Consider the following 11,263-nt stretch of genomic DNA (forward strand, 5'->3'; position numbering starts at 1 on the left):
CTGAAGCCTTTATCCCCATTGCCGCTCCTCACCCCCACTCCCAAGGTGGATTTACGGGTATAAAAAAGAGTCTTGTCACCCTCTATTCAGGGCCACGGGTTGGAGAGATGTGAGTCCTCCATGGTAGCCGGCAATAAACCCTGCAATTTGGCATACTTTTGTCTTGGTGTTGACTTTCTGTGCTTGGTCCGGTATAACACTAATACATCCTCCATGCTTAATACATTGTATACGCTCAATACGCATTTAAAAATATATAAACATATTGGTGAATGAATAAAATAATTAGTAGTACTAAATCAAATCCCATTTTCTAACATTTTATTGTAAAGTTACCATAAATCTACATATGAGTAGAGATGTAGGGAATCCTGGAGTGCTCTTCGTTTAATCTTTGCCGTGCTCGCTTCGGCAGCACATATACTAAAATTGGAATGATACAGAGAAGATTAGCATGGCCCCTGCACAAGGATGACATGCAAATTCGTGAAGCGTTCCATATTTTTAAGAGAGAACAACCAAAGAGATGCAATAAAAAATGATAAAGGGGAAATCACCACAGACTCCACAGAAATTCAAACCATCATCAGAGAATATTACAAACAACTCTATGCACATAAACTAGTAAACCTGGAAGAAATGGATAAATTCCTGGACTCCTGTGTCCTCCCAAGCCTAAACCAGGAGGAAGCTGAAACTATCAATAGACCAATAACAAGGTCAGAAGTCGAGGCAGCAATTAAGAGCCTACCACACAAAAAAACCCCAGGTCCAGACGGGTTCACAGCCGAATACTACCAGACACACAAAGAGGAGCTGGTACCATTCCTTCTAAAACTATTCCAAATAATCCAAAAGGAGGGAATCCTTCCCAAATTATTTTATGAGACCAACATCATCCTGATACCAAAACCTGGCAGAGACCAAACAAGAAAAGAAAACTTCCGGCCAATATCCATGATGAACATAGATGCAAAAATCTTCAATAAAATATTGGCAAGCTGATTGCAACAGCAAATCAAAAAACTTATTCATCACGATCAAGTAGGATTCATCCCGGGGATGCAAGGCTGGTTCAACATACACAAGTCTATAAACGTAATTCACCACATAAACAGAACCAAAGTCAAAAACCGTGTGATTATCTCAATAGATACAGAGAAGGCCTTTGACAAAATTCAACAGCCCTTTATGCTGAAAACCCTCAATAAACTCAGTATCGATGGAACATATCTCAAAGTAATAAAAGCTATTTATGACAAACCAACAGCGAATATCATACTGAATGGGCAAAAACTGGAAGCATTCCCTTTGAAATCTGGCACTAGACAAGGATGCCCTCTTTCACCACTCCTATTCAATATAGTACTGGAAGTTCTAGCCAGAGCAATCAGGCAAGAAAAAGAAATAAAGGGTATTCAAATAGGAAAGGAGGAAGCCAAATTGTCTCTATTTGCAGACGACATAATAGTATACCTAGAAGACCCCATCGCCTCAGCCCAAAAACTCCTGAAACTGATAAGCAACTTCAGCAAAGTCTCAGGATATAAAATCAATGTGCAAAACTCACAAGCGTTCGTCTACACCAATAACAGACTTAAAGAAAGCCAAATCAAGAACGAACTGCCATTCACAATTGCTACAAAAAGAATAAAATACCTTGGAATACAATTCACCAGGAACATAAGAGACCTCTTCAAGGAGAACTACAAGCCACTGCTCAACGAAATCAGAGAGGACACAAACAGATGGAGAAACATTCCATGTTCATGGTTAGGAAGAATTAGTATCGTGAAAATGGCTATACTGCCCAAAGTAATTTACAGAATCAACACTATCCCCATCAAGCTACCATTGACTTTCTTCACAGAACTGGAAAAAACCACCATGAACTTCATATGGAACCAAAAGAGAACCCGCATAGCCAAATCAATTCTAAGCAAAAAGAACAAAGCGGGGAGCATCACACTACCGGATTTCAAACTATACTACAAGGCTACAGTAATCAAAACAGCATGGTATTGGTACCAAAACAGAGATATAGACCAATGGAACAAAACAGAGGCACCGGAGGCAACACAACATATCTACAACTATACAATCTTTGATAAACTTGACAAAAACAAGCAATGGGGAAAGGATTGCCTATTTAACAAATGGTGTTGGGAAAACTGGCTAGCCATGTGCAGAAAGCAGAAACTGGACCCCTTCCTGACACCTTACACTAAAATTAACTCCAGATGGATTAAAGACTTAAACATAAGACCTGGCACCATAAAAACCCTAGAAGGAAATCTAGGCAAAACTATCCAGGACATAGGAGTAGGCAAGGACTTCATAAACAAAACACCAAAAGCATTGGCAACAAAAGCCAAAATAGACAAATGGGACCTAATGAAACTCCACAGCTTCTGCACGGCAAAAGAAACAGTCACTAGAGTGGATCGGCAACCAACAGAATGGGAAAAAATTTTTGCAGTTTACCCATCTGACAAAGGGCTGATATCCAGAATTTACAAAGAACTCAAACAGATTTACAAGAAAAAAACAAACAAGCCCATTCAAAAGTGGACAAAGGATATGAACCGACACTTTACTAAAGAAGACATATATGAGGCCAACAATCATATGAAAAAATGCTCATCGTCACTGGTCATCAGAGAGATGCAAATCAAAACCACATTGAGATACCATCTCACGCCAGTTAGAATGGTGATCATTAAAAAATCTGGAGACAACAGATGCTGGAGAGGATGTGGAGAAAAAGCAACACTTTTACACTGTTGGTGGGAGTGTAAATTAGTCCAACCATTGTGGAAGACAGTGTGGCGATTCCTCAAGGCCTTAGAAATAGAAATTCCATTTGACCCAGCAATCCCATTACTGGGTATATACCCAAAGACTATAAATCATTCTACTATAAGGACACATGCACACGAATGTTTATTGCAGCACTGTTTACAATAGCAAAGACCTGGAATCAACCCAAATGCCCATTGATGATAGACTGGATTGGGAAAATGTGGCACATATACACCATGGAATATTATGCAGCAATCAGAAATGATGAGTTCGTGTCGTTTGTAGGGACATGGATGAATCTGGAGAACATCATTCTCAGCAGACTGACACAAGAACAGAAAATGAAACACCGCATATTCTCACTCATAGGCGGGTGATGAAAAATGAGAACACATGGACACAGAGAGGGGAGTACTAAACACTGGGGTCTATTGGGGGAAAAGGGGAGGGCCAGTGGGAGGGGGAGGTGGGGAGGGATGGCCTGGGGAGAAACGCCAAATGTGGGTGAAGGGGTGAAAGCAAACAGAACACACTGCCATGTGTGTACCTATGTAACTGTATTGCATGCTCTGCACATGTACCTCAAAACCTAAAATGCAATAAAAAAAAAGAAAAAAAAAATCTTTGCCATTTCAGGCCTAAAATGATTTCATCCTCTGAGCTTTAGGCTAGTCCCATTTGTCACGTACTGTCACTCGCTTTTTTCTGCACAAGAGTAATATCTGTAAAAGGGCCCAAGGCCTTTCTCTTCTGTCTCTCAACTGAAGTCTTAGAAGTGCAGCTGCAGCCCCACCTCATTCATACTGTCTTAAGACTCTGTCCACCTTTGGCTGCTGGGATTGACTTCCCTGCTTTGGATCTCAGCGTGATCACAAAGGAAATGTCCACAGTCTCTCTTGTGCCACAGGCTTTGTTTTTCTTTATGTTGAGGTTTCCTCTGTGAGCTGGAGATTAAAATAGCACTTTAGAGAAGACCATGAAGAACAAAACTATTAACAGCGAATAATTTCCTCTGAGCTTCGTTGGCATCCCAAAAAGCACTGAAGGGCTCTATGGAGACCAGGGCTTTGGCATTTGACTCACCTTTTGAAACTGTGACTCATAGAGTACTAAAGAGAACTTTGCTAGGAATTTGTCCTGTAAAGGGAAACCTATCCTCATCTGTGAAGGGAGAATAATACTATTAATATTTCAGAGTTGATTTGAAGATAAAGTGAGAGAGCAGGACATTCAGAAGAGTGTCTCGCTCAAAAAGACATTAATTTTATTTCATCTGTGGTGGTTGAAGCGCACATCTCACCTCCAGTTTTAGAAGTTAAGGTCCCCTCAGGAAATTTCCATACTAGCCTGCGCAGAGACCCAATGGGGAAAGGTTTCTAAAGCATGACAAAAAATACCCTTTCCCACAGAGAGAGTTAAATACTACTTAGAGTTGAAAGGCTCTGTAAAGAAAATACAAATGAAACCCTATCACTCCGTGACTGGCCAACTTCGTTAAACTCTGCGTTTGTTCCCTTTACCTACAGTCATAAATCACTTGTCATTCAATGTAGTTCCTACCCAGTTCTTTTCTTAATGTCCAGAATCCAGGGAAACATAATCTTTTCTGTAATATCAGTAAAATCAGTGAGAATGTAGCCTAGGGCATGCACAGATCACTGCAGCAAACCCAATCACATTTCTAACTAGCCCACAAAGAAAGAATCATTCTATTAAAAAACTAAACAGAGGTATGCCAGAGTAAGTGGACTTACACTTTAAATTCAAAGCATTTGAAAATTGTGTTTCTCTACGGCGTGGGGAAGGTAGACAAATTTATTACCACTGAATTCCTAACTATGAAGTAGAACAAGACCGTTTAGGAAAGCAACCAGAAATCACCAGAATGTTATGAAAACATTTCCTTGACCAGGCGCAGGAGCTCACGCCTGTAGTCCAGCACTTTGGGAGGCCAATGCAGGTGGATCACCTGAAGTCAGCAGTTTGAGACCAGCCTGGCCAATATGGTGAAATCCGCGTCTCTACTAAAAGTACAAAAATCAGCCAGGCATCGTGGTGCATACCTGTAATCCTAGCTACAGGATAATTGCTTGAACCCAGGAGGTGGAGGTTGCATTGAGCTGAGATCCCGTTACCGTACTCCAGCCTGGGCAACAAGAGCGAGACTTCACCTCAAAACAACAACAACAACAAACTTTTCTTTAAATCCCATTGAAATAAGTATAAAATCTTCTGAAACAAAGTGAAAAATCCTCAACTTCCTGAATATACAATGATTATTAACACAAATATTTAAATATTACTTTCCAAATAGTATTCCTGTTGTCAGCAAGTGGTTTTCATATGACACTTCACCTGAGACGTTTCTGAATTACAATTATATTGAGAATGCACTATTATCAACTGTCCCGAGACGCTATTTGATAGTATAAAATTCCTCCAAGTGTTACACCCCCGGCAGCAGCACTCGCTGAATGCCAAGGCCAAGGGAGCAAGACCCATCACCGCACTCTTCCCACTCCCGGCACCTACGCCCTTGGGGGCATTCCACCAGGGGGACCCCCTGTGAGGGTGAGCCAGTGTCCCTAATAGACTTTTAACCAACAAAGATCAAAAGAGACAAAGAAGGGTATTACATAATGGTAAAAGGATCAATGCAACAAGAAGAGCTAATGATCCTAAATGTATAGGCACCCAATACAGGAGCACCCAGATACATAAAGCAAGTTCTTAATGACCTACAAAGAGACTTAGACTCCCACACAATAATAGTGGGAGACTTTAACACTCCACTGTCAATATTAGATAGATCAATGAGACAGAAAATTAACAAGAATATCCTGGACTTGAACTCAGATCTGGACCAAGCAAACCTAATAGATATTTACAGCACTCTTCACCCCAAATCTGTGGAATATACATTCTTCTCATCACCACATTGCACCTACTCTAAAATTGACCACATCGTTGGAGGTCAAATACTCCTCAGCAAATGCAAAAGAATGGAAATCATAAAGAGTCTCTCAGACCACAGGGCAATCAAACTAGAACTCAGGATTAAGAAACTAACTCAGAATTACAAAACATCATTCCCATACACAAACATTCCTATACACAAATAACAGACTAACAGAGAGCCAAATCAAGAGCAAACTCCCATTCACAATTGCCACAAACAGAATAAAATACCTAGGAATACAACTAACAAAGGATGTACAGGACCTCTTCAGGGAGAACTATGAACCACTGCTCAGGGAAATAAGACAGGACACAAACTGTTCAGTTCAGGAAACTGAACAACTGGCTCTTGAATGTTAACTGGATAAACAATGAAATTAAGGCAGAAATAAAGATGTTCTTCTAAACCAACTAGAACAAAGAAACAATGTACCAGAATGTCTGGAACACATTTAAAGTGGTGTCTAGAAGGAAATTTATAGCAAGAAATGCCCACATGAGAAGCAAGGAAAGATCTAAAATCAACACCCTACCCTCAAAATTGAAAGAGCTAGAGGAGCAAGATGAAAAAAATCTCAAAAGCTAGCAGAAGACAAGAAATAACTAAGATCAGAGCAGAACTGAAGGAGATAGTGACACACAAAAAAAAACCCTTCAAAAAATCAATAAATCCAGAAGATAGTTTTTTGAAAAGATCAGCAAAATAGACCACTAGCCATATTAATAAAAAAGAAAAGAGAAGACTCAAATAGATGCAATAAAAAATGATAAAAGGGATTCACCACCGATTCCACAGAAATACAAACTATCATCAGAGATTACTACAAATATCTCTATGCTCATAAACCAGTAAACCTGGAAGAAATGGATAAATTCCTGGACACATGTACCCTCCCAAGTCTAAACCAGGAAGAAGTTGAACCCCTGAACAGACCAATAACAAGGGCTGAAGGTGAGGCAGCAATTAATAGCCTATCGATCAAAAAAAGCCCAGGTCCAGATGGGTTCACAGCCAAATTCTACCAGAAGTACAAAGAGGAGCTAGTACCACCCCTTGTGAACCTATTCCAAATAATGAAAAAAGAGGGAATCCTTCCCAAATCATTTTATGAGACCAATATCATCCTGATACCAAAACCCAGCAGAGACTCAACAAAAAGTAAACTTCAGGCCAATATCCATGATGAACATTGATGTAAAAATCTTCAATAAAATACTCGCAAACTGAATCCAACAGCACATCAAAAAGCTTATCTATCATGATCAAGTAGGCTTCATCCCAGGGATGCAAGTCTGGTTCAACATACGCAAGTCTATAAACATAATCCACCACATAAAGAGAACCACAGACAAAAATCATGATTATCTCAATAGATGCAGAGAAGGCCTTCAACAAAATTCAACAGCACTTTATGCTAAAAACTCTCAATAAACTAGGTATCAATGGAATGTATCTCAAAGTAATAAAAGCTATTTATGACAAACCAACAGCCGATATCATACTGAATGGGCAAAATCTGGAAGCATTCCCTTTGAAAACTGGCACTAGACAAGAATGTCCTCTTTCACCACTCCTATTCAATATAGTATTGGAAGTTCTAGCCAGAGCAATTAGGCAAGAAAAAGGATAAAAAGTTTATTAAATTAGGAAAGGAGAAAGTCAAATTTTCTCTGTTTGCAGATGACATGATTGTATATTTAGATTTCGGTGTCTCACCCCAAAATCTCCTTAAACTGATAAGCAACTTCAGCAAAGTCTCAGGATACAAAATCAATGTGCAAAAATCACAAGCATTCCTATACACCAATAACAGACTGACAGAGAGCCAAATCAAGAGCAAACTCCTGTTCACAATTGCTACAAAAGAGAATAAAATACCTAGGAATACAACTAACAAAGGATGTAAAAGACCTCTTCAAGGAGAACTATGAACCATTGCTCAAGGAAATAAGAGAGGACACAAACAGATGGAAAAACATCCCATGTTCATGGTTAGGAAGAATCAATATTGTGAAATGGCCATATTGCCCAAAGTAATTAATAGATTCAACACTACGCCCATCAAGCTACCTATGACCCTCTTCACAGAACTGGAAAAAACCACCTTAAACTTCAATGGAACCAAAAGAGATCCCACATAGGTAACACGGTCCTAAGCAAAAAGAACAAAGCTGGAGGCATCATGCTACCTGACTTGAAACTATACTACAAGGCTACAATAATCAAAACAGCATGGTACTTGTACCAAAACAGAGATATAGACCAATGGAATACAACAGAAGCCTCAGAGGCAAAGCCACAACTCTACAACCATCTGATCTTTGACAAACCAGATAAAAACCAGCAATGGGGAAAGAATTCCCTGTTTAATAAATGGTGTTGGGATAACTGGCTAGCCATGTGCAAAAAACAGAAACTGGACCCCGTCCTAACACATTACAGTAAAATTAACTCCAGATAGATTAAAGACTTAAACATAAGAGCTCACACCATAAAAACCCTAGAAGAAAACCTAGGCAACACCATGCAGGTTATAGGCATAGGCAAGGGCTTCATGACTAAAACACCAAAAGCATTGGCAACAAAAGCCAAAATAGAAAAATGGGATCTAATTAAACTCCAGAGCTTCTGTACAGCAAAAGAAACTATCAATAGAGTGAATCAGCAAGCAACAGAATAGGAAAAAATTTTGGCAATCTACCCATCTGATAAAGGGCTAATATCCAGAATCTACAAATAACTAAAACAGATTTACAAGAAAAAAAAAAAAAAAACCCATTCAAAAGTGGGCAAAAGATGTAAACAGACACTTTTCCAAACAAGACATATATGAGCCCAACAAACATATGAAAAAATCTTCATCACTAGTCATTAAAGAAATGCAAATCAAAACCACATTGAGATACCATCTCACACCAGATAGAATGGCGATCATTAAAAAATATGGAGACAACAGATACTGGAGAGAATGTAGAGAAATAGGAACACTTTTACACTGTTGTTGGGAGTGTAAATTAGTTCAACCATTGTGGAAGACAGTGTGACAATTCCTCAATGACCTAGAAATAGAAATTTCATTTGACCCAGCAATCTCATTACTGGGTATATATCCAAAAGATTGCAAATCATTCTGTTATAAAGAAACATGCACACATATGTTGATTGTGGCACTGTTTTACAATAGCAAATACCTGGAATCAACCCAAATGTCCATCAATGAAAGACTGGGCAGGGAAAATGTGGCACATATACACCATGGAATACTATGCTGCCATAAAAACTGACGAGTTGGTGTCCTTTGTAGGGACATGGATGAACCTGGAAACCATCATTCTCAGCAAACGGACACAAGAACAGAACACCAAACACCGCATGTTCCCACTCATAGGTGGGTGTTGAACAATGAGAACACATGGACACAGGGAGGGGAGCATCACACACTGGGGTCTGTTGTGGGTGACTAGAGGAGTGACAGAGGCGGGGAGGGAGGTTGGGGAGGGATAACATGGGAAAAAATGCCAGATATAGGTGACGAAGGGATGGAGGCAACAAATCACATCATTAACATATATACCTATGCAACAATCCTGCATGATCTGCACATGTACCCCAGAACCTAAAGTACAATATATATATATATATATATATATATATATATAATTTTAAAAAGTCACTAAAAGAAAAAAAAAATAAAAGTATAAAATTGAATAAATTTATTCCTAAGTAGTTTTGTGTGATTATAAATTAAATAGTTTTCTTGATTTCTTTTGTGGATAGTTTGTTGTTAGAGTATAAAAATGCTACTGATTTTTTATATGTTAGTTTTATAACTTACAACCTTATTGAATTTATCAGTTCCAACAGCTTTTTGGTGAAGTCTTTAGGGTTTTCTATATATAAGATCCTGACACCAGTAAACTTCTTTCATGTGTGGGTACTTGTTATTTCTTTCTTTATTTTTTTAATTTTTTCCCCTAACTGCTCTGGCTAGGACTTCCCATGCAATGTTGAATAGAGGTGATAAGAGTGAGCATCCCTGTCTTGCTCCTAATCTAAAAGGTACAGCTTTCAACTTTTCATGTTATGATGATGTTGTCTATAGGGTAGTCATATATGTCCTGTATTTTATTGAGGTATATAGTTCCCATACATTATTTTTAGTGTTTAACATAAACAAATGTTGATTTTGGTCAAATTCATTTTCTGCGTTTATTGAGATGATCATGTGATTTTTATCTTTTATTTCGTTAATATCACATTATTTAATTTAATATGTCACATTTATTTATTTATGTTCAAATATCCTTGCACCCCTGAGATAATTTCCACTTGATCATGATGAATAATCTTTTGTAATTTATTATTTTTATTTGTAAAATTTTAAATTCTGGGGTACAAGTGCAGATTGTGCAGGTTTATTATATAGGTATACATGAGCCATTGTGGTGGTTTTCTGCATCCATCCCCCCATCATCCATTAGGTATTTCTCCTAATGCTATCTCTCCCCAATCCACCCACCCTCTGCTGTTCCTCCCCTAGGCCCTACACCCCATGCCCCAGTGTGTGATGTTCCCCACCCTGTGTCCATGAGTTCTTATTGTTCAACACACACTTACGAGTGAGAACATGTAGTGTTTGGTTTTCTGTTGTGTCAGTTTGCTGAGATGGTTTCGTTTCATCCATCCATGTCCCTGCAAAGAACATGAACCCATCCTTTTTATGGCTGAATATTATTCCATGGTGTATATGTGTCACATTTTCTATATCCAGTCTATCATTGATGGGCATTTGGGTTAGTTCCAAGTCTTTGCTATTGTGAACAGTGCTGGAATAAACATACATGTGCATGTATGTTTTCAGATGACATGATTGTATGTTTAAAAAACCCCATCGTCTCAGCCAAAAATTTTCTTAAACTGATAAGCAACTTCAGCAAAGTCTCAGGATACAAAATCAGTGTGCAAAAATCATATGCATTTCCATAAACCAATAATAGACAGGGAGCCAAATCTTTATAATAGAATGATTTATAATCCTTCGGGTATATACCCAGTAATGGGATTGCTGTGTCAAATGGAATTTCTATTTCTAGGTCCTTGAGGAATTGCCACACTGTCTTCAACAATGATTGAATTAATTTACACTCCCAGCAACAGTATAAAAGCAATTCTTTTTCTCCACATCCTCTCCAGCATCTGTTGTCTCCAGATTTTTTAATGATTGCCATTCTAACTGGCATGAGGTGGTGTCTCAATGTGGTTTTGATTTGCATCTCCTTAATGAACAGTGATTATAGGCTTTTTTTCATATGTGTGTTGGCTGCATAAATGCCTTCTTTTGAAAAGTATCTGTTAATATCCTTTGCCTACTTTTTGACGGGGTTGTTTGTTTGTTTGTTTGTTTTTTTTTTTGTAAATCTGTTTTAGTTCTTTGTAGATTTTGGATATTAGCCCTTTGTCAGATGGATAGACTGAAAAAATTTTTTCCCATTCTGTTGGTTG

General features: G+C 38.5%; 1 non-coding gene across 1 annotated transcript; it reads left to right on the forward strand.

The window, feature by feature from the left end:
- Positions 1 to 399: 399 nt before the first annotated feature.
- Positions 400 to 506, forward strand: LOC118146467 (U6 spliceosomal RNA). Its single transcript, XR_004732329.1, has one exon. It is a non-coding gene; the product is annotated as a U6 spliceosomal RNA (small nuclear RNA).
- The last annotated feature ends 10,757 nt before the right edge of the window (positions 507 to 11,263 follow it).

The sequence above is a fragment of the Callithrix jacchus genome, chromosome 12 (assembly GCF_049354715.1).
Source record: "Callithrix jacchus isolate 240 chromosome 12, calJac240_pri, whole genome shotgun sequence".
NCBI lineage: Eukaryota > Metazoa > Chordata > Mammalia > Primates > Cebidae > Callithrix > Callithrix jacchus.